This window comes from Triturus cristatus, chromosome 1_1, assembly GCF_964204655.1.
Source record: "Triturus cristatus chromosome 1_1, aTriCri1.1, whole genome shotgun sequence".
NCBI lineage: Eukaryota > Metazoa > Chordata > Amphibia > Caudata > Salamandridae > Triturus > Triturus cristatus.
This window is the reverse complement of record NC_140579.1, coordinates 349998886-350024188: the sequence shown is the minus strand read 5'-3', so window position 1 is coordinate 350024188 and position 25303 is coordinate 349998886.

Sequence of the window (25303 nt, the reverse complement as noted above, 5' to 3'; positions counted from 1 at the left end):
AGCCCAGCACTGACCCTGAAAAGTAATTCTGAGCATACTTACCGGTAACTTGTATTTCCTTCCATAGGAATCCATTGTGTTGTTTTCAGCAGAGAAGTTTCGAAGTGTGGAGTTTTGGTACTTACAAATTTTCCTCTAAAATAAGCCAAACTACGAATTCCGATTTACTCACATGTTATCAGGAGAGAACTCAGTGCTGCATCTTTTAGCCCAGCACTGACCCTGAAAAGTAATTCTAAGCGTACTTACCAGTAACTTGTATTTACTTCCATAGGAATCCATTGTGTGGTTTTCAGCAGAGAAGTTTCTAAGTGTGGAGTTTTGGAACTTACAAATATTCCTCTAAAATCAGCCAAACTACGAATTCTGATTTACTTACCTGTTATCAAGAGAGAACACAGTGCTGCATCTTTTAGCCCAGCACTGACCCTGAAAAGTAATTCTGAGCGTACTTACCAGTAACTTGTATTTCTTTCCATAAGAATCCATTGTGTGGTTTTCAGCAGAAAAGTTTCTAAGTGTGGAGTGTTGGAACTTACAAATATTCCTCTAAAATCAGCCGAACAATGAATTCCGATTTACTCACCTGTTATCAGGAGAGACCTCAGTGCTGAATCTTTAAGGCCAGTACTGATCCTGAAAAGTAATTCTAACCGTACTTACCAGTAACTTGTATTTCCTTTCCTAGGGTAACATTGACTGGTTTCACTTGGAAATTCTTCTAAGTGTTGAGTTTTTGAACTTTGAAATATTCCTCTAAAATCAGCTGAACTACGAATTCCAATTTACTCACCTGTTATCAGGAGAGAACTCAGTGCTGCATCTTTTAGCCCAGCACTGACCCTGAAAAGTAATTCTAAGCGTACTTACCAATAACTTGTATTTCCTTCCATAGGAATCCATTGTTTGGTTTTCAGCAGAAAAGTATTAAAGTGTGGAGTTTTGGAACTTACAAATATTCCTCTAAAATCAGCCGAACTACGAATTCTGATTTACGCATCTGTTATCAGGAGAGATCCCAGTGCTACATCGTTTAGCCCAGCACTGACCCTGAAAAGTAATTCTAAGCATACTTACCAGTAACTTGTATTTCCTTTCATAGGAATCCATTGTGTGGTTTTCAGCAGAGAAGTTTCGAAGTGTGGAGTTTTGGAACTTACAAATATTCCTCTAAAATCTTACGAACTACGAATTCCGATTTACTCACCGGTTATCAGGAGAGAACTCAGTGCTGCATCTTTTAGCCCAGCACTGACCCTGAAAATTAATTCTAAGCGTACTTACCAGTAGCTTGTATTTCCTTCCATAGGGATCCATTGTGTGGTTTTCAGCAGAAAAGTTTCTAAGTGTGGAGTTTTGGAACTTACAAATATTCCTCGAAAATCAGCCTAACTATGAATTTCGATTTACTCACCTGTTATCAGGAGAGACCTCAGTGCTAAATCTTTAAGGCCAGTACTGATCCTGAAAAGTAATTATAACCGTACTTACCCGTAACTTGAATTTCCTTCCATAGGCCAACATTGACTGGTTTCACTTGGAAATTCTTCTCAGTGTGGAGGTTTGGTACTCTAAAATATTCCTCTAAAATCAGCCGAACTACGAATTCCGATTTACTCAAATGTTATCAGGAGAGACCTCAGTGCTGAATCTTTAAGGCCAGTACTGACCCTGAAAATTCATTCTAAGCGTACTTACCAGTAGCTTGTATTTCCTTCCATAGGAATCCATTGTGTAGTTTTCAGCAGAAAAGTTTTTAAGTGTGGAGTTTTGGAACTTACAAGTATTCCTCTAAAATCAGCCGAACTACGAATTTTGATTTACTCACCTGTTATCAGGAGAGACCTCAGTGCTGAATCTTTAAGGCCAGTACTGATCCTGAAAAGTAATTCTAAGCATACTTACCAGTAACTTGTATTTCCTTCCATAGGAATCCATTGTGTGGTTTTCAGCAGAGAAGTTTCAAAGTGTGGAGTTTTGGTACTTACAAATATTCCTCTAAAATAAGCCAAACTACGAATTCCGATTTACTCACCTGTTATCAGGAGAGATCCCAGAGCTGCATCTTTTAGCCCAGCACTGACGCTGAAAAGTAATTCAAAGTGTACTAACAAGTAACTTGTATTTCCTTCCTTAGAAATCCATTGTGTGGTTTTCAGCAGAAAAGTATCTAAGTGTGGAGTTTTGGAGCTTACAAATATTCCTCTAAAATCAGCCGAAATACGAATTCCGATTTACTCAAATGTTATCAGGAGAGACCTCAGTGCTGAATCTTTAAGGCCAGTACTGATCCTGAAAAGTAATTCTAACCGTACTTACCAGTAACTTGTATTTCCTTCCTTAGGCTTACATTGACTGGTTTCACTTGGAAATTCTTCTTAGTGTGGAGTTTTGGAACTTTAAAATATTCCTCTAAAATCAGCCAAACTACGAATTCTGATTTACTCAAATGTCATCAGGAGACAACTCAGTGCTGCATCTTTTAGCCCAGCACTGACCCTGAAAAGAAATTCCAAGCGTACTTACCAGTAACTTGTATTTCCTTCCTTAGGAATCCATTGTGTGGTTTTCAGCAAAAAAGTTTTGAAGTGTGGAGTTTTGGAACTAACAAATATTCCTCTAAAATCAGCTGAATTCCGAATTCCGGTTTACTCTCCTGTTATCAGGAGAGAACACAGTGCTGCATCTTTTAGCCCAGCACTGACCCTGAAAAGTAATTCTAGGAGTACTTACCAGTAGCTTGTATTTCCTTCCATAGGAATCCATTGTGTGGTTTTCAGCAGAAAAGTATGAAAGTGTGGAGTTTTGGAACTTACAAATATTCCTCTAAAATCAGCCGAACTATGAATTCCGATTTGCTCATCTGTTATCAGGAGAGATCCCAGTGCTACATCTTTTATCCCAGCACTGACCCTGAAAATTAATTCTAAGCATACTTACCAATAACTTGTATTTCCTTCCATAGGAATCCATTGTGTGGTTTTCAGCAGAAAAGTTTTTAAGTGTGGGGTTTAGGAATTTACAAATATTCCTCTAAAATAAGCCAAACTACGAATTCTGATTTACTCACCTGTTATCAGGAGAGATCCCAGAGCTGCATCTTTTAGCCCAGCACTGACCCTGAAAAGTAATTCGAAGCGTACTTACAAGTAACTTGTATTTCCTTCCATAGGAATCCATTGTGTGGTTTTCAGCAGAAAAGTATCTAAGTGTGGAGTTTTGGAACTTACAAATATTCCTCTAAAATCAGCCGAACTACGATTTTCGATTTACTCAAATGTTATCAGGAGAGACCTCAGTGCTGAATCTTTAAGGCCAGTACTGATCCTGAAAAGTAATTCTAACCGTACTTACCAGTAACTTGTATTTTCTTCCATAGGCTTACATTGGCTAGTTTCACTTGGAAATTCTTCTTAGTGTGGAGTTTTGGAACTTTAAAATATTCCTCTAAAATCAGCCGAACTACAAATTCCGATTTACTCAAATGTTATCAGGAGAGACCTCAGTGCTGCATCTTTTGGCCCAGCACTGACCCTGAAAAGTAATTCTAAGCATACTTACCAGTAACTTGTATTTCCTTCCATAGGAATCCATTGTGTGGTTTTCAGCAGAGAAGTTTCAAAGTGTGGAGTTTTGGTACTTACAAATATTCCTCTAATATAAGCCAAACTACGAATTCCAATTTACTCACATGTCATCAGGAGACAACTCAGTGCTGCATCTTTTAGACCAGCACTGACCCTGAAAAGAAATTCTAAGCATACTTACCAGTAACTTGTATTTCTTTCCATAGGAATCCATTGTGTGGTTTTCAGCAGAAAAGTTTCTAAGTGTGGAGTGTTGGAACTTACAAATATTCCTCTAAAATCAGCCGAACAATGAATTCCGATTTACTCACCTGTTATCAGGAGAGACCTCAGTGCTGAATCTTTAAGGCCAGTACTGATCCTGAAAAGTAATTCTAACCGTACTTACCAGTAACTTGTATTTCCTTTCCTAGGGTAACATTGACTGGTTTCACTTGGAAATTCTTCTAAGTGTTGAGTTTTGGAACTTTGAAATATTCCTCTAATATCAGCTGAACAACGAATTCCAATTTACTCACCTGTTATCAGGAGAGAACTCAGTGCTGCATCTTTTAGCCCAGCACTGACCCTGAAAAGTAATTCTAAGCGTACTTACCAATAACTTGTATTTCCTTCCATAGGAATCCATTGTTTGGTTTTCAGCCGAAAAGTATTAAAGTGTGGAGTTTTGGAACTTACAAATATTCCTCTAAAATCAGCCGAACTACGAATTCTGATTTACGCATCTGTTATCAGGAGAGATCCCAGTGCTACATCGTTTAGCCCAGCACTGACCCTGAAAAGTAATTCTAAGCATACTTACCAGTAACTTGGATTTCCTTCCATAGGAATCCATTGTGTGGTTTTCAGCAGAGAAGTTTCGAAGTGTGGAGTTTTGGAACTTACAAATATTCCTCTAAAATCTTACGAACTACGAATTCCGATTTACTCACGGGTTATCAGGAGAGAACTCAGTGCTGCATCTTTTAGCCCAGCACTGACCCTGAAAATTAATTCTAAGCGTACTTACCAGTAGCTTGTATTTCCTTCCATAGGGATCCATTGTGTGGTTTTCAGCAGAAAAGTTTCTAAGTGTGGAGTTTTGGAACTTACAAATATTCCTCGAAAATCAGCCTAACTATGAATTTCGATTTACTCACCTGTTATCAGGAGAGACCTCAGTGCTGAATCTTTAAGGCCTGTACTGATCCTGAAAAGTAATTGTAACCGTACTTACCCGTAACTTGAATTTCCTTCCATAGGCTAACATTGACTGGTTTCACTTGGAAATTCTTCTCAGTGTGGAGGTTTGGTACTCTAAAATATTCCTCTAAAATCAGCCGAACTACGAATTCCGATTTACTCAAATGTTATCAGGAGAGACCTCAGTGCTGAATCTTTAAGGCCAGTCCTGACCCTGAAAATTCATTCTAAGCGTACTTACCAGTAGCTTGTATTTCCTTCCATAGGAATCCATTGTGTAGTTTTCAGCAGAAAAGTTTCTAAGTGTGGAGTTTTGGAACTTACAAATATTCCTCTAAAATCAGCCGAACTACGAATTTCGATTTACTCACCTGTTATCAGGAGAGACCTCAGTGCTGAATCTTTAAGGCCAGTACTGATCCTGAAAAGTAATTCTAAGCATACTTACCAGTAACTTGTATTTCCTTCCATAGGAATCCATTGTGTGGTTTTCAGCAGAGAAGTTTCAAAGTGTGGAGTTTTGGTACTTACTAATATTCCTCTAAAATAAGCCAAACTACGAATTCCGATTTACTCACCTGTTATCAGGAGAGATCCCAGAGCTGCATCTTTTAGCCCAGCACTGACGCTGAAAAGTAATTCAAAGTGTACTAACAAGTAACTTGTATTTCCTTCCTTAGGAATCCATTGTGTGGTTTTCAGCAGAAAAGTATCTAAGTGTGGAGTTTTGGAGCTTACAAATATTCCTCTAAAATCAGCCGAAATACGAATTCCGATTTACTCAAATGTTATCAGGAGAGACCTCAGTGCTGAATCTTTAAGGCCAGTACTGATCCTGAAAAGTAATTCTAACCGTACTTACCAGTAACTTGTATTTCCTTCCTTAGGCTTACATTGACTGGTTTCACTTGGAAATTCTTCTTAGTGTGGAGTTTTGGAACTTTAAAATATTCCTCTAAAATCAGCCAAACTACGAATTCTGATTTACTCAAATGTTATCAGGAGAGACCTCAGTGCTGCATCTTTTAGCCCAGCACTGACCCTGAAAAGTAATTCTAAGCATACTTACCAGTAACTTGCATTTCCTTCCATAGGAATCCATTGTGTGGTTTTCAGCAGAGAAGTTTCGAAGTGTGGAGTTTTGGTACTTACAAATATTGCTCTAAAATAAGCCAAACTACGAATTCCGATTTACTCACATGTCATCAGGAGACAACTCAGTGCTGCATCTTTTAGCACAGCACTGACCCTGAAAAAGAAATTCTAAGCGTACTTACCAGTAACTTGTATTTCCTTCCTTAGGAATCCATTGTGTGGTTTTCAGCAAAAAAGTTTCGAAGTGTGGAGTTTTGGAACTAACAAATATTCCTCTAAAATCAGCTGAATTCCGAATTCCGGTTTACTCTCCTGTTATCAGGAGAGAACACAGTGCTGCATCTTTTAGCCCAGCACTGACCCTGAAAAGTAATTCTAGGAGTACTTACCAGTAGCTTGTATTTCCTTCCATAGGAATCCATTGTGTGGTTTTCAGCAGAAAAGTATGAAAGTGTGGAGTTTTGGAACTTACAAATATTCCTCTAAAATCAGCCGAACTATGAATTCCGATTTGCTCATCTGTTATCAGGAGAGATCCCAGTGCTACATCTTTTAGCCCAGCACTGACCCTGAAAATTAATTCTAAGCATACTTACCAATAACTTGTATTTCCTTCCATAGGAATCCATTGTGCGGTTTTCAGCAGAAAAGTTTTTAAGTGTGGGGTTTTGGAACTTACAAATATTCCTCTAAAATAAGCCAAACTACGAATTCCGATTTACTCACCTGTTATCAGGAGAGATCCCAGAGCTGCATCTTTTAGCCCAGCACTGACCCTGAAAAGTAATTCGAAGCGTACTTACAAGTAGCTTGTATTTCCTTCCATAGGAATCCATTGTGTGGTTTTCAGCAGAAAAGTTTCTGAGTGTGGAGTTTTGGAACTTACAAATATTCCTCTAAAATCAGCCGAACTATGAATTTCGATTTACTCACATGTTATCAGGAGAGACCTCAGTGCTGAATCTTTAAGGCCAGTACTGATCCTGAAAAGTAATTGTAACCGTACTTACCAGTAACTTGAATTTCCTTCCATAGGCTAACATTGATGGGTTTCACTTGGAAATTCTTCTCAGTGTGGAGGTTTGGAACTCTAAAATATTCCTCTAAAATCAGCCAAACTACGAATTCTGATTTACTCAAATGTTATCAGGAGAGACCTCAGTGCTGAATCTTTAAGGCCAGTACTCATCCTGAAAAGTAATTCTAACCGTACTTACCAGTAACTTGTATTTCCTTCCATAGGCTTACATTGACTGGTTTCACTTGGAAATTCTTCTAAGTGTGGAGTTTTGGAACTTTAAAATATTCCTCTAAAATAAGCCAATCTACGAATTCCGATTTACTCACATGTCATCAGGAGACAACTCAGTGCTGCATCTTTTAGCCCAGCACTGACCCTGAAAAGAAATTCTAAGCGTACTTACCAGTAACTTGTATTTCCTTCCTTAGGAATCCATTGTGTGGTTTTCAGCAGAAAAGTTTCGAAGTGTGGAGTTTTGGAACTAACAAATATTCCTCTAAAATCAGCTGAATTCTGAATTCAGATTTACTCTCCTGTTATCAGGAGAGAACTCAGTGCTGCATCTTTTAGCCCAGCACTGACCCCGAAAAGTAATTCTAAGCATACTTACCAGTAACTTGCATTTCCTTCCATAGGAATCCATTGTGTGGTTTTCAGCAGAGAAGTTTCGAAGTGTGGAGTTTTGGTACTTACAAATATTGCTCTAAAATAAGCCAAACTACGAATTCCGATTTACTCACATGTCATCAGGAGACAACTCAGTGCTGCATCTTTTAGCCCAGCACTGACCCTGAAAAGAAATTCTAAGCGTACTTACCAGTAACTTGTATTTCTTTCCATAGGAATCCATTGTGTGGTTTTCAGCAGAAAAGTTTCTAAGTGTGGAGTTTTGGAACTTACAAATATTCCTCTAAAATCAGCCGAACTACGAATTTCGATTTACTCACCTGTTATCAGGAGAGACCTCAGTGCTGAATCTTTAAGGCCAGTACTGATCCTGAAAAGTAATTGTAACCGTGCTTACCAGTAACTTGAATTTCCTTCCATAGGCTAACATTGACTGGTTTCACTTGGAAATTCTTCTCAGTGTGGAGGTTTGGAACTCTAAAATATTCCTTTAAAATCAGCCGAACTACAAATTCCGATTTACTCAAATGTTATCAGGAGAGACCTCAGTGCTGAATCTTTAAGGCCAGTACTGACCCTGAAAAGTAATTCTAAGCGTACTTACCAGTAGCTTGTATTTCCTTCAATAGGAATCCATTGTGTGGTTTTCATCAGAAAAGTATGAAAGTGTGGAGTTTTGGAACTTACAAATATTCCTCTAAAATCAGCCGAACTACGAATTCCAATTTACTCATCTGTTATCAGGAGAGATCCCAGTGCTACATCTTTTAGCCCAGCACTGACCTGGAAAAGTAATTCTAAGCATACTTACCACTAACTTGTATTTCCTTCCATAGGAATCCATTGTGTGGTTTTCAGCAGAGAAGTTACGAAGTGTGGAGTTTTGGAACTTACAAATATTCCTCTAAAATCAGACGAACTACGAATTCCGATTTACTCACCTGTTATCAGGAGAGAACTCAGTGCTGCATCTTTTAGCCCAGCACTGACCCTGAAAAGTAATTCTAAGCGTACTTACCAATAACTTGTATTTCCTTCCATAGGAATCCATTGTATGGTTTTCAGCAGAGAAGTTTCTAAGTGTGGAGTTTTGGAACTTACAAATATTCCTCTAAAATCAGTCGAACTACGAATTCCGATTTACTCATCTGTTATCAGGAGAGATCCCAGTGCTACATCTTTTAGCCCAGCACTGACCCTGAAAAGTAATTCTAAGCACACTTACCAGTAACTTGTATTTCCTTCCATAGGAATCCATTGTGTGGTTTTCAGCAGAGAAGTTACGAAGTGTGGAGTGTTGGAACTTACAAATATTCCTCTAAAATCAGACGAACTACGAATTCCGATTTACTCACATGTTATCAGGAGAGAACTCAGTGCTGCATCTTTCAGCCCAGCACTGACCCTGAAAATTAATTCTAAGCTTACTTACCAGTAGCTTGTAATTCCTTCCATAGGAATCCATTGTGTGGTTTTCAGCAGAAAAGTTTCTAAGTGTGGAGTTTTGGAACTTACAAATATTCCTCTAAAATCAGCCGAACTTTGAATTTCGATTTACTCACCTGTTATCAGGAGAGACCTCAGTGCTGAATCTTTAAGGCCAGTACTGATCCTGAAAAGTAATTTTAACCGTACTTACCAGTAACTTGAATTTCCTTCCATAGGCTAACATTGACTGGTTTCACTTGGAAATTCTTCTCAGTGTGGAGGTTTGGAACTCTAAAATATTCCTCTAAAATCAGCCATACTACGAATTCCGATTTACTCAAATGTTATCAGGAGAGACCTCAGTGCTGAATCTTTAAGGCCAGTACTGATCCTGAAAAGTAATTCTAACCATACTTACCAGTAACTTGTATTTCCTTCCATAGACTTACATTGACTGGTTTCACTTGGAAATTCTTCTAAGTGTGGAGTTTTGGAACTTTAAAATATTCCTCTAAAATAAGCCAAACTACGAATTCCGATTTACTCACATGTCATCAGGAGACAACTCAGTGCTGCATCTTTTAGCCCAGCACTGACCCTGAAAAGTAATTCTAAGCATACTTACCAGTAACTTGTATTTCCTTCCATAGGAATCCATTGTGTGGTTTTCAGCAGAGAAGTTTCAAAGTGTGGAGTTTTGGTACTTACAAATATTCCTCTAAAATAAGCCAAACTACGAATTCCGATTTACTCACATGTCATCAGGAGACAACTCAGTGCTGCATCTTTTAGCCCAGCACTGACCCTGAAAAGAAATTCTAAGCGTACTTACCAGTAACTTGCATTTCCTTCCTTAGGAATCCATTGTGTGGTTTTCAGCAGAAAAGTTTCGAAGTGTGGAGTTTTGGAACTAACAAATATTCCTCTAAAATCAGCTGAATTCCGAATTCCGATTTACTCTCCTGTTATCAGGAGAGAACCCAGTGCTGCATCTTTTAGCCCAGCACTGACCCTAAAAGTAATTCTAGGCGTGCTTACCAGTAGCTTGTATTTCCTTCAATAGGAATCCATTGTGTGGTTTTCAGCAGAAAAGTATGAAAGTGTGGAGTTTTGGAACTTACAAATGTTCCTCTAAAATCAGCCCAACTACGAATTCCGATTTACTCATCTGTTATCAGGAGAGATCCCAGTGCTACATCTTTTAGCCCAGCACTGACCCTGAAAAGTAATTCGAAGCATACTTACCAGTAACTTGTATTTCGTTCCATAGGAATCCATTTTGTGGTTTTCAGCAGAGAAGTTTCGAAGTGTGGAGTTTTGGAACTTACAAATATTCCTCTAAAATCAGACGAACTACGAATTCCGATTTACTCACCTGTTATCAGGAGAGAACTCAGTGCTGCATCTTTTAGCCCAGCACTGACCCTGAAAAGTAATTCTAAGCATACTTACCAATAACTTGTATTTCCTTCCATAGGAATCCATTGTATGGTTTTCAGGAGAGAAGTTTCTAAGTGTTGAGTTTTGGAACTTACAAATATTCCTCTAAAATCAGCCAAACTACGAATTCTGATTTACTAACCTGTTATCAAGAGAGAACACAGTGCTGCATATTGTAGCCCAGCACTGACCCTGAAAAGTAATTCTAAGCGTACTTACCAGTAACTTGTATTTCCTTCAATAGGAATCCATTGTGTGGTTTTCAGCAGAAAAGTTTAGAAGTGTGGAGTTTTGGAACTAACAAATATTCCTCTAAAATCAGCTGAATTCTGAATTCAGATTTACTCTCCTGTTATCAGGAGAGAACCCAGTGCTGCATCTTTTAGCCCAGCACTGACCCTGAAAAGTAATTCTAGGCGTACTTACCAGTAGCTTGTATTTCCTTCAATAGGAATCCATTGTGTGGTTTTCAGCAGAAAAGTTTAGAAGTGTGGAGTTTTGGAACTAACAAATATTCCTCTAAAATCAGCTGAACTACGAATACCAATTTACTCACCTGTTATCAGGAGAGAACTCAGTGCTACATCTTTTAGCCCAGCACTGACCCTGAAAAGTAATTCTAAGCGTACTTACCAATAACTTGTATTTCCTCCCATAGGAATCCATTGTATGGTTTTCAGCAGAGAACTTTCTAAGTGTGGAGTTTTGGAACTTACAAATATTCCTTTAAAATCAGCCAAACTACGAAATCTGATTTACTAACCTGTTATCAAGAGAGAACACAGTGCTGCATCTTGTAGCCCAGCACTGACCCTGAAAAGTAATTCTAAGCGTACTTACCAGTAACTTGTATTTCTTTCCATAGGAATCCATTGTGTGGTTTTCAGCAGAAAAGTTTCTAAGTGTGGAGTTTTGGAACTTACAAATATTCCTCTAAAATCAGCCGAACTACGAATTTCGATTTACTCACCTGTTATCAGGAGAGACCTCAGTGCTGAATCTTTAAGGCCAGTACTGATCCTGAAAAGTAATTGTAACCGTGTTTACCAGTAACTTGAATTTCCTTCTATAGGCTAACATTGACTGGTTTCACGTGGAAATTCTTCTCAGTGTGGAGGTTTGGAACTCTAAAATATTCCTCTAAAATCAGCCGAACTACAAATTCCGATTTACTCAAATGTTATCAGGAGAGACCTCAGTGCTGAATCTTTAAGGCCAGTACTGACCCTGAAATGTAATTCTAAGTGTACTTACCAGTAGCTTGTATTTCCTTCAATAGGAATCCATTGTGTGGTTTTCAGCAGAAAAGTATGAAAGTGTGGAATTTTGGAACTTACAAATATTCCTCTAAAATCAGCCGAACTACGAATTCCAATTTACTCATCTGTTATCAGGAGAGATCCCAGTGCTACATCTTTTAGCCCAGCACTGACCCTGAAAAGTAATTCTAAGCATACTTACCAGTAACTTGTATTTCCTTCCATAGGAATCCATTGTGTGGTTTTCAGCAGAGAAGTTACGAAGTGTGGAGTTTTGGAACTTACAAATATTCCTCTAAAATCAGACGAACTACGAATTCCGATTTACTCACCTGTTATCAGGAGAGAACTCAGTGCTGCATCTTTTAGCCCAGCACTGACCCTGAAAAGTAATTCTAAGCGTACTTACCAATAACTTGTATTTCCATCCATAGGAATCCATTGTATGGTTTTCAGGAGAGAAGTTTCTAAGTGTGGAGTGTTGGAACATACAAATATTCCTCTAAAATCAGACGAACTACGAATTCCGATTTACTCACATGTTATCAGGAGAGAACTCAGTGCTGCATCTTTTAGCCCAGCACTGACCCTGAAAATTAATTCTAACCGTACTTACCAGTAACTTGTATTTCCTTCCATAGGCTTACATTGACTGGTTTCACTTGGAAATTCTTCTAAGTGTGGAGTTTTGGAACTTTAAAATATTCCTCTAAAATAAGCCAAACTACGAATTCCGATTTACTCACATGTCATCAGGAGACAACTCAGTGCTGCATCTTTTAGCCCAGCACTGACCCTGAACAGAAATTCTAAGCGTACTTACCAGTAACTTGTATTTCCTTCCTTAGGAATCCATTGTGTGGTTTTCAGCAGAAAAGTTTTGAAGTGTGAAGTTTTGGAACTAACAAATGTTCCTCTAAAATCAGCTGAATTCTGAATTCAGATTTACTCTCCTGTTATCAGGAGAGAACCCAGTGCTGCATCTTTTAGCCCAGCACTGACCCTGAAAAGTAATTCTAGGCGTACTTACCAGTAGCTTGTATTTCCTTCAATAGGAATCCATTGTGTGGTTTTCAGCAGAAAAGTTTCGAAGTGTGGAGTTTTGGAACTAACAAATATTCCTCTAAAATCAGCTGAACTACGAATTCCAATTTACTCACCTGTTATCAGGAGAGAACTCAGTGCTGCATCTTTTAGCCCAGCACTGACCCTGAAAAGTAATTCTAAGCGTACTTACCAATAACTTGTATTTCCTTCCATAGGAATCCATTGTATGGTTTTCAGCAGAGAAGTTTCTAAGTGTAGAGTTTTGGAACTTACAAATGTTCCTTTAAAATCAGCCAAACTACGAATTCTGATTTTCTAACCTGTTATCAAGAGAGAACACAGTGCTGCATTTTGTAGCCCAGCACTGACCCTGAAAAGTGATTCTAAGCGTACTTACCAATAACTTGTATTTCTTTCCATAGGAATCCATTGTGTGGTTTTCAGCAGAAAAATTTCTAAGTGTGGAGTGTTGGAACTTCAAATATTTCTCTAAAATCAGACGAACTACGAATTCTGATTTACTCACATGTTATCAGGAGAGAATTCAGTGCTGCATATTTTAGCCCAGCACTGACCCTGAAAATTAATTCTAAGCGTACTTATAGTAGCTTGTATTTCCTTCCATAGGAATCGATTGTGTGGTTTTCAGCAGAAAAGTTTCTAAGTGTGGAGTTTTGGAACTTACAAATATTCCTCTAAAATCAGCCGAACTACGAATTTCGATTTACTCACCTGTTATCAGGAGAGACCTCAGTGCTGAATCTTTAAGGCAGGTACTGATCCTGAAAAGTAATTGTAACCATACTTACCAGTAACTTGAATTTCCTTCCATAGGCTAACATTGACTGGTTTCACTTGGAAATTCTTCTCAGTGTGGAGGTTTGGAACTCTAAAATATTCCTCTAAAATCAGCCGAACTACGAATTCCGATTTACTCAAATGTTATCAGGACAGACCTCAGTGCTGAATCTTTAAGGCCAGTACTGATCCTAAAAAGTAATTCTAACCGTACTTACCAGTAACTTGTATTTTCTTCCATAGGCTTACATTGACTGGTTTCACTTGGAAATTCTTCTAAGTGTGGAGTTTTGGAACTTTAATATATTCCTCTAAAATCAGCCAAACTACGAATTCCGATTTACTCACATGTCATCAGGAGACAACTCAGTGCTGCATCTTTTAGCCCAGCACTGACCCTGAACAGAAATTCTAAGCGTACTTACCAGTAACTTGTATTTCCTTCCTTAGGAATCCATTGTGTGGTTTTCAGCAGAAAAGTTTCGAAGTGTGAAGTTTTGGAACTAACAAATATTCCTCTAAAATCAGCTGAATTCTGAATTCAGATTTACTCTCCTGTTATCAGGAGAGAACCCAGTGCTGCATCTTTTAGCCCAGCACTGACCCTGAAAAGTAATCCTATGCGTACTTACCAGTAACTTGTATTTCCTTCCCTAGGAATCCATTGTGTGGTTTTCAGCAGAGAAGTTTTGAAGTGTGGAGTTTTGGTACTTACAAATATTCCTCTAAAATAAGCCAAACTACGAATTCCGATTTACTCACCTGTTATCAGGAGATTTCCCAGAGCTGCATCTTTTAGCCCAGCACTGACCCTGAAAAGTAATTCGAAGCGTACTTACAAGTAACTTGTATTTCCTTCCATAGGAATCCATTGTGTGGTTTTCAGCAGAAAAGTATCTAAGTGTGGAGTTTTGGAACTTACAAATATTCCTTTAAAATAAGCCAAACTACGAATTCCGATTTACTCACATGTCATCAGGAGACAACTCAGTGCTGCATCTTTTAGCCCAGCACTGACCCTGAAAAGAAATTCTAAGCGTACTTACCAGTAACTTGTATTTCCTTCCTTAGGAATCCATTGTGTGGTTTTCAGCAGAAAAGTTTCGAAGTGTGGAGTTTTGGAACTAACAAATATTCCTCTAAAATCAGCTGAATTCCGAATTCCGATTTACTCTCCTGTTATCAGGAGAGAACCTAGTGTTGCATCTTTTAGCCCAGCACTGACCCTGAAAAGTAATTCTAGGCGTACTTACCAGTAGCTTGTATTTCCTTCAATAGGAATCCGTTGTGTGGTTTTCAGCAGAAAAGTATGAAAGTGTGGAGTTTTGGAACTTACAAATATTACTCTAAAATCAGCCGAACTACGAATTCCGATTTACTCATCTGTTATCAGGAGAGATCCCAGTGCTACATCGTTTAGCCCAGCACTGACCCTGAAAAGTAATTCTAAGCATACTTACCAGTAACTTGTATTTCCTTCCATAGGAATCCATTGTGTGGTTTTCAGCAGAGAAGTTTCGAAGTGTGGTGTTTTGGAACTTACAAATATTCCTCTAAAATCAGACGAACTACGAATTCCGATTTACTCACCTGTTATCAGGAGAGAACACAGTGCTGCATCTTTTAGCCCAGCAATGACCCTGAAAATTAATTTTAAGCGTACTTACCAGTAGCTTATATTTCCTTCCATAGGAATCCATTGTGTGGTTTTCAGCAGAAAAGTTTCTAAGTGTGGAGTTTTGGAACTTACAAATATTCCTCTCAAATCAGCCGAACTACGAATTTCGATTTACTCACCTGTTATCAGGAGAGACCTCAGTGCTGAATCTTTAAGGGCAGTACTGATCCTGAAAAGTAATTGTAACCGTACTTACCCGTAACTTGAATTTCCTTCCATACGCTAACATTGACTGGTTTCACTTGGAAATTCTTCTCAGTGTGGAGGTTTGGAACTCTAAAATATTCCTCTAAAATCAGCCGAACTACAAATTCCGGTTTACTCAAATGTTATCAGGAGAGACCTCAGTGCTGAATCTTTAAGGCCAGTACTGATCCTGAAAACTAATTCTAACCGTACTTACCAGTAACTTGTATTTCCTTCCATAGGAATCCATTGTGTGGTTTTCAGCAGAAAGTATCTAAGTGTGGAGTTTTGGAGCTTACAAATATTCCTCTAAAATCAGCCGAACTACGAATTCCGATTTACTCAAATGTTATCAGGAGAGACCTCAGTGCTGAATCTTTAAGGCCAGTACTGATCCTGAAAAGTAATTCTAACCGTACTTACCAGTAACTTGTATTTCCTTCCATAGGCTTACATTGACTGGTTTCACTTGGAAATTCTTCTAAGTGTGGAGTTTTGGAACTTTAAAATATTCCTCTAAAATAAGCCAAACTACGAATTCCGATTTACTCACATGTCATCAGGAGACAACTCAGTGCTGCATCTTTTAGCCCAGCACTGACCCTGAAAAGAAATTCTAAGCGTACTTACCAGTAACTTGTATTTCCTTCCTTAGGAATCCATTGTGTGGTTTTCAGCAGAAAAGTTTCGAAGTGTGGAGTTTTGGAACTAACAAATATTCCTCTAAAATCAGCTGAATTCTGAATTCCAATTTACTCTCCTGTTATCAGGAGAGAACCCAGTGCTGCATCCTTTAGCCCAGCACTGACCCTGAAAAGTAATTCTAGGCGTACTTACCAGTAGCTTGTATTTCCTTCAATAGGAATCCATTGTGTGGTTTTCAGCAGAAAAGTTTCGAAGTGTGGAGTTTTGGAACTAACAAATATTCCTCTAAAATCAGCTGAACTACGAATTCCAATTTACTCACCTGTTATCAGGAGAGAACTCAGTGCTGCATCTTTTAGCCCAGCACTGACCCTGAAAAGTAATTCTAAGCGTACTTACCAATAACTTGTATTTCCTTCCATAGGAATCCATTGTATGGTTTTCAGCAGAGAAGTTTCTAAGTGTGGAGTTTTGGAACTTACAAATATTCCTTTGAAATCAGCCAAACTACGAATTCTGATTTACTAACCTGTTATCAAGAGAGAACACAGTGCTGCATCTTGTAGCCCAGCACTAACCCTGAAAAGTAATTCTAAGCGTACTTACCAGTAACTTGTATTTCTTTCCATAGGAATCCATTGTGTGGTTTTCAGCAGAAAAGTTTCTAAGTGTGGAGTTTTGGAACTTACAAATATTCCTCTAAAATCAGCCGAACTCCGAATTTTGATTTACTCACCTGTTATCAGGAGAGACCTCAGTGCTGAATCTTTAAGGCCAGTACTGATCCTGAAAAGTAATTGTAACCGTGCTTACCAGTAACTTTCCTTTCCTTCCATAGGTTAACATTGACTGGTTTCACTTGGAAATTCTTCTCAGTGTGGAGGTTTGGAACTCTAAAATATTCCTCTAAAATCAGCCGAACTACAAATTCCGATTTACTCAAATGTTATCAGGAGAGACCTCAGTGCTGAATCTTTAAGGCCAGTACTGACCCTGAAAAGTAATTCTAAGCGTACTTACCAGTAGCTTGTGTTTCCTTCAATAGGAATCCATTGTGTGGTTTTCAGCAGAAACGTATGAAAGTGTGGAGTTTTGGAACTTACAAATATTCCTCTAAAATCAGCCTAAATACTAATTCCGATTTACTCATCTGTTATCAGGAGAGATCCCAGTGCTACATCTTTTAGCCCAGCACTGACCCTGAAAAATAATTCTAAGCATACTTACCAATAACTTGTATTTCCTTCCATAGGAATCCATTGTATGGTTTTCAGCAGAGAAGTTTCTAAGTGTGGAGTTTTGGAACTTACAAATATTCCTCTAAAATCAGCCAAACTACAAATTCTGATTTACTAACCTGTTATCAAGAGAGAACACAGTGCTGCATCTTGTAGCCCAGCACTGACCCTGAAAAGTAATTCTAAGCGTACTTACCTGTAACTTGTAATTCTTTCCTTAGGAATCCATTGTGTGGTTTTCAGCAGAAAAATTTCTAAGTGTGGAGTGTTGGAACTTACAAATATTCCTCGAAAATCAGACGAACTACGAATTCCGATTTACTCACATGTTATCAGGAGAGAACTCAGTGCTGCATTTTTTAGCCCAGCACTGACCCTGAAAATTAATTCTCAGCGTACTTACCAGTAGCTTGTATTTCCTTCCATAGGAATCCATTGTGTGGTTTTCAGCAGAAAAGTTTCAAAGTGTGGTGTTTTGGAACTTACAAATATTCCTCTAAAATCAGCCGAACTACGAATTTCGATTTACTCACCTGTTATCAGGAGAGACCTCAGTGCTGAATCTTTAAGGCCAGTACTGATCCTGAAAAGTAATTGTAACCGTACTTACCAGTAACTTGAATTTCCTTCCATAGGCTAACATTGACTGGTTTCACTTGGAAATTCTTCTCAGTGTGGAGGTGTGGAACTCTAAAATATTCCTCTAAAATCAGCCAAACTACGAATTGCGATTTACTCAAATGTTATCAGGAGAGACCTCAGTGCTGAATCTTTAAGGCCAGTGCTGATCCTGAAAAGTATTTCTAACCGTACTTACCGGTAACTTGTATTTCCTTCCATAGGCTTACATTGACTGGTTTCACTTGGAAATACTTCTAAGTGTGGAGTTTTGGAAATTTAAAATATTCCTCTAAAATAAGCCAAACTACTAATTCCGATTTACTCACATGTCATCAGGAGACAACTCAGTGCTGCATCTTTTAGCCCAGCACAGACCCTGAACAGAAATTCTAAGCGTACTTACCAGTAGCTTGTATTTCCTTCCTTAGGAATCCATTGTGTGGTTTTCAGCAGAAAAGTTTTGAAGTGTGGAGTTTTGGAACTAACAAATATTCCTCTAAAATCAGCTGAATTCTGAATTCAGATTTACTCTCCTGTTATCAGGAGAGAACCCAGTGCTGCATCTTTTAGCCCAGCACTGACCCTGAAAAGTAATTCTAGGCGTACTTACCAGTAGCTTGTATTTCCTTCAATAGGAATCCATTGTGTGGTTTTCAGCAGAAAAGTTTCGAAGTGTGGAGTTTTGGAACTAACAAATATTCCTCTAAAATCAGCTGAACTACGAATTCCAATTTACTCACCTGTTATCAGGAGAGAACCCAGTGCTGCATCTTTTAGCCCAGCACTGACCCTGAAAAGTAATTCTAGGCGTACTTACCAGTAGCTTGTATTTCTTTCCATAGGAATCCATTGTGTGGTTTTCAGCAGAAAAGTATCTAAGTGGGGAGTTTTGGAGCTTACAAATATTCCTCTAAAATCAGCTGAACTACGAATTGCGATTTACTCAAATGTTATCAGGAGAGACCTCAGTGCTGAATCTTTAAGGCCAGTACTGATCCTGAAAAGTAATTCTAACCGTACTTACCAGTAACTTGTATTTCCTTCCATAGGCTTACATTGACTGGTTTCACTTGGAAATTCTTCTAAGTGTGGAGTTTTGGAACTTTAAAATATTCCTCTAAAATAAGCCAAACTACGAATTCCGATTTACTCACATGTCATCAGGAGACATCTCAGTGCTGCATCTTTTAGCCCAGCACTGACCCTGAAAAGAAATTCTAAGCGTACTTACCAGTAACTTGTACTTCCTTCCTTAGGAATCCATTGTGTGGTTTTCAGCAGAAAAGTTTCGAAGTGTGGAGTTTTGGAACTAACAAATATTCCTCTAAAATCAGCTGAATTCTGAATTCCGATTTACTCTCCTGTTATCAGGACAGAACCCAGTGCTGCATCCTTTAGCCCAGCACTGACCCTGAAAAGTAATTCTAGGCGTACTTACCAGTAGCTTGTATTTCCTTCAATAGGAATCCATTGTGTGGTTTTCAGCAGAAAAGTTTTGAAGTGTGGAGTTTTGGAACTAACAAATATTCCTCTAAAATCAGCTGAACTACAAATTCCAATTTACTCACCTGTTATCAGGAGAGAACGCAGTGCTGCATCTTTTAGCCCAGCACTGACCCTGAAAAGTAATTCTAAGCGTACTTACCAATAACTTGTATTTCCTTCCTTAGGAATCCATTGTATGGTTTTCAGCAGAGAAGTTTCTAAGTGTGGAGTTTTGGTACTTACAAATATTCCTTTCAAATAAGCCAAACTACGAATTCCGATTTACTCACATGTCATCAGGAGACAACTCAGTGCTGCATCTTTTGGCCCAGCACTGACCCTGAAAAGTAATTCTAAGAATAGTTACCAGTAACTTGTATTTCCTTCCATAGGAATCCATTGTGTGGTTTTTAGCAGAGAAGTTTCGAAGTGTGGAGTTTTGGTACTTACAAATATTCCTTTAAAATAAGCCAAACTACGAATTCCGATGTACTCACATGTCATCAGGAGACAACTCAGTGCTGCATCTTTTAGCCCAGCACTGACCCTGAAAAGAAATTCTAAGCGTACTTACCAGTAAATTGTATTTCTTTCCATAGGAATCCATTGTGTGGTTTTCAGCAGAAAAGTTTCTAAGTGTGGAGTTTTGGAACGTACAAATATTCCTCTAAAATCAGCCGAACTACGAATTTCGATTTACTCACCTGTTATCAGGAGAGACCTCAGTGCTGAATCTTTAAGGCCAGTACTGATCCTGAAAAGTAATTGTAACCGTGTTTACCAGTAACTTGAATTTCCTTCCATAGGCTAACATTGACTGGTTTCACGTGGAAATTCTACTCAGTGTGGAGGTTTGGAACTCTAAAATATTCCTCTAAAATCAGCCGAACTACAAATTCCGATTTACTCAAATGTTATCAGGAGAGACCTCAGTGCTTAATCTTTAAGGCCAGTACTGACCCTGAAATGTAATTCTAAGCGTACTTACCAGTAGCTTGTATTTCCTTCAATAGGAATCCATTGTGTGGTTTTCAGCAGAAAAGTATGAAAGTGTGGAGTTTTGGAACTTACAAATATTCCTCTAAAATCAGCCGAACTACGAATTCCGATTTACTCATCTGTTATCAGGAGAGATCCCAGTGCTACATCTTTTAGCCCAGCACTGACCCTGAAAAGTAATTCTAAGCATACTTACCAGTAACTTGTATTTCCTTCCATAGGAATCCATTGTGTGGTTTTCAGCAGAGAAGTTACGAAGTGTGGAGTTTTGGAACTTACACATATTCCTCTAAAATCAGCCGAACTACGAATTCCGATTTACTCACCTGTTATCAGGAGAGACCTCAGTGCTGAATCTTTAAGGCCAGTACTGATCCTGAAAAGTAATTGTACCCGTACTTACCAGTAACTTAAATTTCCTTCCATAGGCTAACATTGACTGTTTTCACTTGGAAATTCTTCTCAGTGTGGAGGTTTGGAACTTTAAAATATTGCTCTAAAATCAGCCGGACTAGGAATTCTGATTTACTCACCTGTTATCAGGAGAGACCTCAGTGCTGAATCTTTAAGGCCAGTACTGTTCCTTAAAAATAATTCTAACCGTACTTACCAGTAACTTGAATTTCCTTCCATAGGCTAACATTGACTGGTTTCACTTGGAAATTCTTCTCAGTGTGGAGGTTTGGAACTCTAAAATATTCCTCTAAAATCAGCCGAACTACGAATTCCGATTTACTCAAATGTTATCAGGAGAGACCTCAGTGCTGAATCTTTAAGGCCAGTACTGATCCTGAAAAGTAATTCTAACCGTACTTACCAGTAACTTGTATTTCCTTCCATAGGCTTACATTGACTGGTTTCACTTGGAAATTCTTCTAAGTGTGGAGTTTTGGAACTTTAATATATTCCTCTAAAATCAGCCAAACTACGAATTCCGATTTACTCACATGTCATCAGGAGACAACTCAGTGCTGCATCTTTTAGCCCAGCACTGACCCTGAACAGAAATTCTAAGCGTACTTACCAGTAACTTGTATTTCCTTCCTTAGGAATCCATTGTGTGGTTTTCAGCAGAAAAGTTTCGAAGTGTGAAGTTTTGGAACTAACAAATATTCCTCTAAAATCAGCTGAATTCTGAATTTAGATTTACTCTCCTGTTATCAGGAGAGAACCCAGTGCTGCATCTTTTAGCCCAGCACTGACCCTGAAAAGTAATCCTATGCGTACTTACCAGTAACTTGTATTTCCTTCCCTAGTAATCCATTGTGTGGTTTTCAGCAGAGAAGTTTTGAAGTGTGGAGTTTTGGTACTTACAAATATTCCTCTAAAATAATCCAAACTACGAATTCCGATTTACTCACCTGTTATCAGGAGAGATCCCAGAGCTGCATCTTTTAGCCCAGCACTGACCCTGAAAAGTAATTCGAAGCGTACTTACAAGTAACTTGTATTTCCTTCCATAGGAATCCATTGTGTGGTTTTCAGCAGAAAAGTATCTAAGTGTGGAGTTTTGGAACTTACAAATATTCCTCTAAAATCAGCCGAACTACGAATTCCGATTTACTCAAATGTTATCAGGAGAGACCTCAGTGCTGAATCTTTAAGGCCAGTACTGATCCTGAAAAGTAATTCTAACCGTACTTACCAGTAACTTGTATTTCCTTCCATAGGCTTACATTGACTGGTTTCACTTGGAAATTCTTCTTAGTGTGGAGTTTTGGAACTTTAAAATATTCCTCTAAAATCAGCCAAACTATGAATTCCGATTTACTCAAATGTTATCAGGAGAGACCTCAGTGCCTCATCTTTTGGCCCAGCACTGACCCTGAAAAGTAATTCTAAGCATAGTTACCAGTAACTTGTATTTCCTTCTATAGGAATCCATTGTGTGGTTTTCAGCAGAGAAGTTTCGAAGTGTGGAGTTTTGGTACTAACAAATATTCCTTTAAAATAAGCCAAACTACGAATTCCGATTTACTCACATGTCATCAGGAGACAACTCAGTGCTGCATCTTTTAGCCCAGCACTGACCCTGAAAAGAAATTCTAAGCGTACTTACCAGTAACTTGTATTTCCTTCCTTAGGAATCCATTGTGTGGTTTTCAGCAGAAAAGTTTCGAAGTGTGGAGTTTTGGAACTAACAAATATTCCTCTAAAATCAGCTGAATTCCGAATTCCGATTTACTCTCCTGTTATCAGGAGAGAAACTAGTGTTGCATCTTTTAGCCCAGCACTGACCCTGAAAAGTAATTCTAGGCGTACTTACCAGTAGCTTGTATTTCCTTCAATAGGAATCCGTTGTGTGGTTTTCAGCAGGAAAGTATGAAAGTGTGGAGTTTTGGAACTTACAAATATTCCTCTAAAATCAGCCGAACTACGAATTCCGATTTACTCATCTGTTATCAGGAGAGATCCCAGTGCTACATCGTTTAGCCCAGCACTGACCCTGAAAAGTAATTCTAAGCATACTTACCAGTAACTTGTATTTCCTTCCATAGGAATCCATTGTGTGGTTTTCAGCAGAGAAGTTTCGAAGTGTGGTGTTTTGGAACTTACAAATATTCCTCTAAAATCAGACGAACTACGAATTCCGATTTACTCAAATGTTATCAGGAGAGACCTCAGTGCTGAATCTTTAAGGCCAGTACTGATCCTGAAAAGTAATTCTAACCGTACTTACCAGTAACTTGTATTTCCTTCCTTAGGAATCCATTGTGTGGTTTTCAGCAGAAAAGTTTCGAAGTGTGAAGTTTTGGAACTAACAAATATTCCTCTAAAATCAGCTGAATTCTGAATTTAGATTTACTCTCCTGTTATCAGGAGAGAACCCAGTGCTGCATCTTTTAGCCCAGCACTGACCCTGAAAAGTAATCCTATGCGTACTTACCAGTAACTTGTATTTCCTTCCCTAGTAATCCATTGTGTGGTTTTCAGCAGAGAAGTTTTGAAGTGTGGAGTTTTGGTACTTACAAATATTCCTCTAAAATAATCCAAACTACGAATTCCGATTTACTCACCTGTTATCAGGAGAGATCCCAGAGCTGCATCTTTTAGCCCAGCACTGACCCTGAAAAGTAATTCGAAGCGTACTTACAAGTAACTTGTATTTCCTTCCATAGGAATCCATTGTGTGGTTTTCAGCAGAAAAGTATCTAAGTGTGGAGTTTTGGAACTTACAAATATTCCTCTAAAATCAGCCGAACTACGAATTCCGATTTACTCAAATGTTATCAGGAGAGACCTCAGTGCTGAATCTTTAAGGGCAGTACTGATCCTGAAAAGTAATTGTAACCGTACTTACCCGTAACTTGAATTTCCTTCCATACGCTAACATTGACTGGTTTCACTTGGAAATTCTTCTCAGTGTGGAGGTTTGGAACTCTAAAATATTCCTCTAAAATCAGCCGAACTACAAATTCCGATTTACTCAAATGTTATCAGGAGAGACCTCAGTGCTGAATATTTAAGGCCAGTACTGATCCTGAAAACTAATTCTAACCGTACTTACCAGTAACTTGTATTTCCTTCCATAGGAATCCATTGTGTGGTTTTCAGCAGAGAAGTTTCAAAGTGTGGAGTTTTGGTACTTACAAATATTCCTCTAAAATAAGCCAAACTACGAATTCCAATTTACTAACCTGTTATCAGGAGAGATCCCAGAGCTGCATCTTTTAGCCCAGCACTGACCCTGAAAAGTAATTTGAAGCGTACTTACAAGTAACTTGTATTTCCTTCCATAGGAATCCATTGTGTGGTTTTCAGCAGAAAGTATCTAAGTGTGGAGTTTTGGAGCTTACAAATATTCCTCTAAAATCAGCCGAACTACGAATTCCGATTTACTCAAATGTTATCAGGAGAGACCTCAGTGCTGAATCTTTAAGGCCAGTACTGATCCTGAAAAGTAATTCTAGCCGTACTTACCAGTAACTTGTATTTCCTTCCTTAGGAATCCATTGTGTGGTTTTCAGCAGAAAAGTTTCGAAGTGTGGAGTTTTGGAACTAACAAATATTCCTCTAAAATCAGCTGAACTACGAATTCCAATTTACTCACCTGTTATCAGGAGAGAACTCAGTGCTGCATCTTTTAGCCCAGCACTGACCCTGAAAAGTAATTCTAAGCGTACTTACCAATAACTTGTATTTCCTTCCATAGAAATCCATTGTATGGTTTTCAGCAGAGAAGTTTCTAAGTGTGGAGTTTTGGAACTTACAAATATTCCTTTAAAATCAGCCAAACTACGAATTCTGATTTACTAACCTGTTATCAAGAGAGAACACAGTGCTGCATCTTGTAGCCCAGCACTAACCCTGAAAAGTAATTCTAAGCGTACTTACCAGTAACTTGTATTTCTTTCCATAGGAATCCATTGTGTGGTTTTCAGCAGAAAAGTTTCTAAGTGTGGAGTTTTGGAACTTACAAATATTCCTCTAAAATCAGCCAAACTACGAATTTCAATTTACTCACCTGTTATCAGGAGAGACCTCAGTGCTGAATCTTTAAGGCCAGTACTGATCCTGAAAAGTAATTGTAACCGTGCTTACCAGTAACTTGAATTTCCTTCCATAGGTTAACATTGACTGGTTTCACTTGGAAATTCTTCTCAGTGTGGAGGTTTGGAACTCTAAAATATTCCTCTAAAATCAGCCGAACTACAAATTCCGATTTACTCAAATGTTATCAGGAGAGACCTCAGTGCTGAATCTTTAAGGCCAGTACTGACCCTGAAAAGTATTGCTAACCGTACTTACCAGTAACTTGTATTTCCTTCCATAGGCTTACATTGACTGGTTTCACTTGGAAATACTTCTAAGTGTGGAGTTTTGGAAATTTAAAATATTCCTCTAAAATAAGCCAAACTACGAATTCCGATTTACTCACATGTCATCAGGAGACAACTCAGTGCTGCATCTTTTAGCCCAGCACAGACCCTGAACAGAAATTCTAAGCGTACTTACCAGTAACTTGT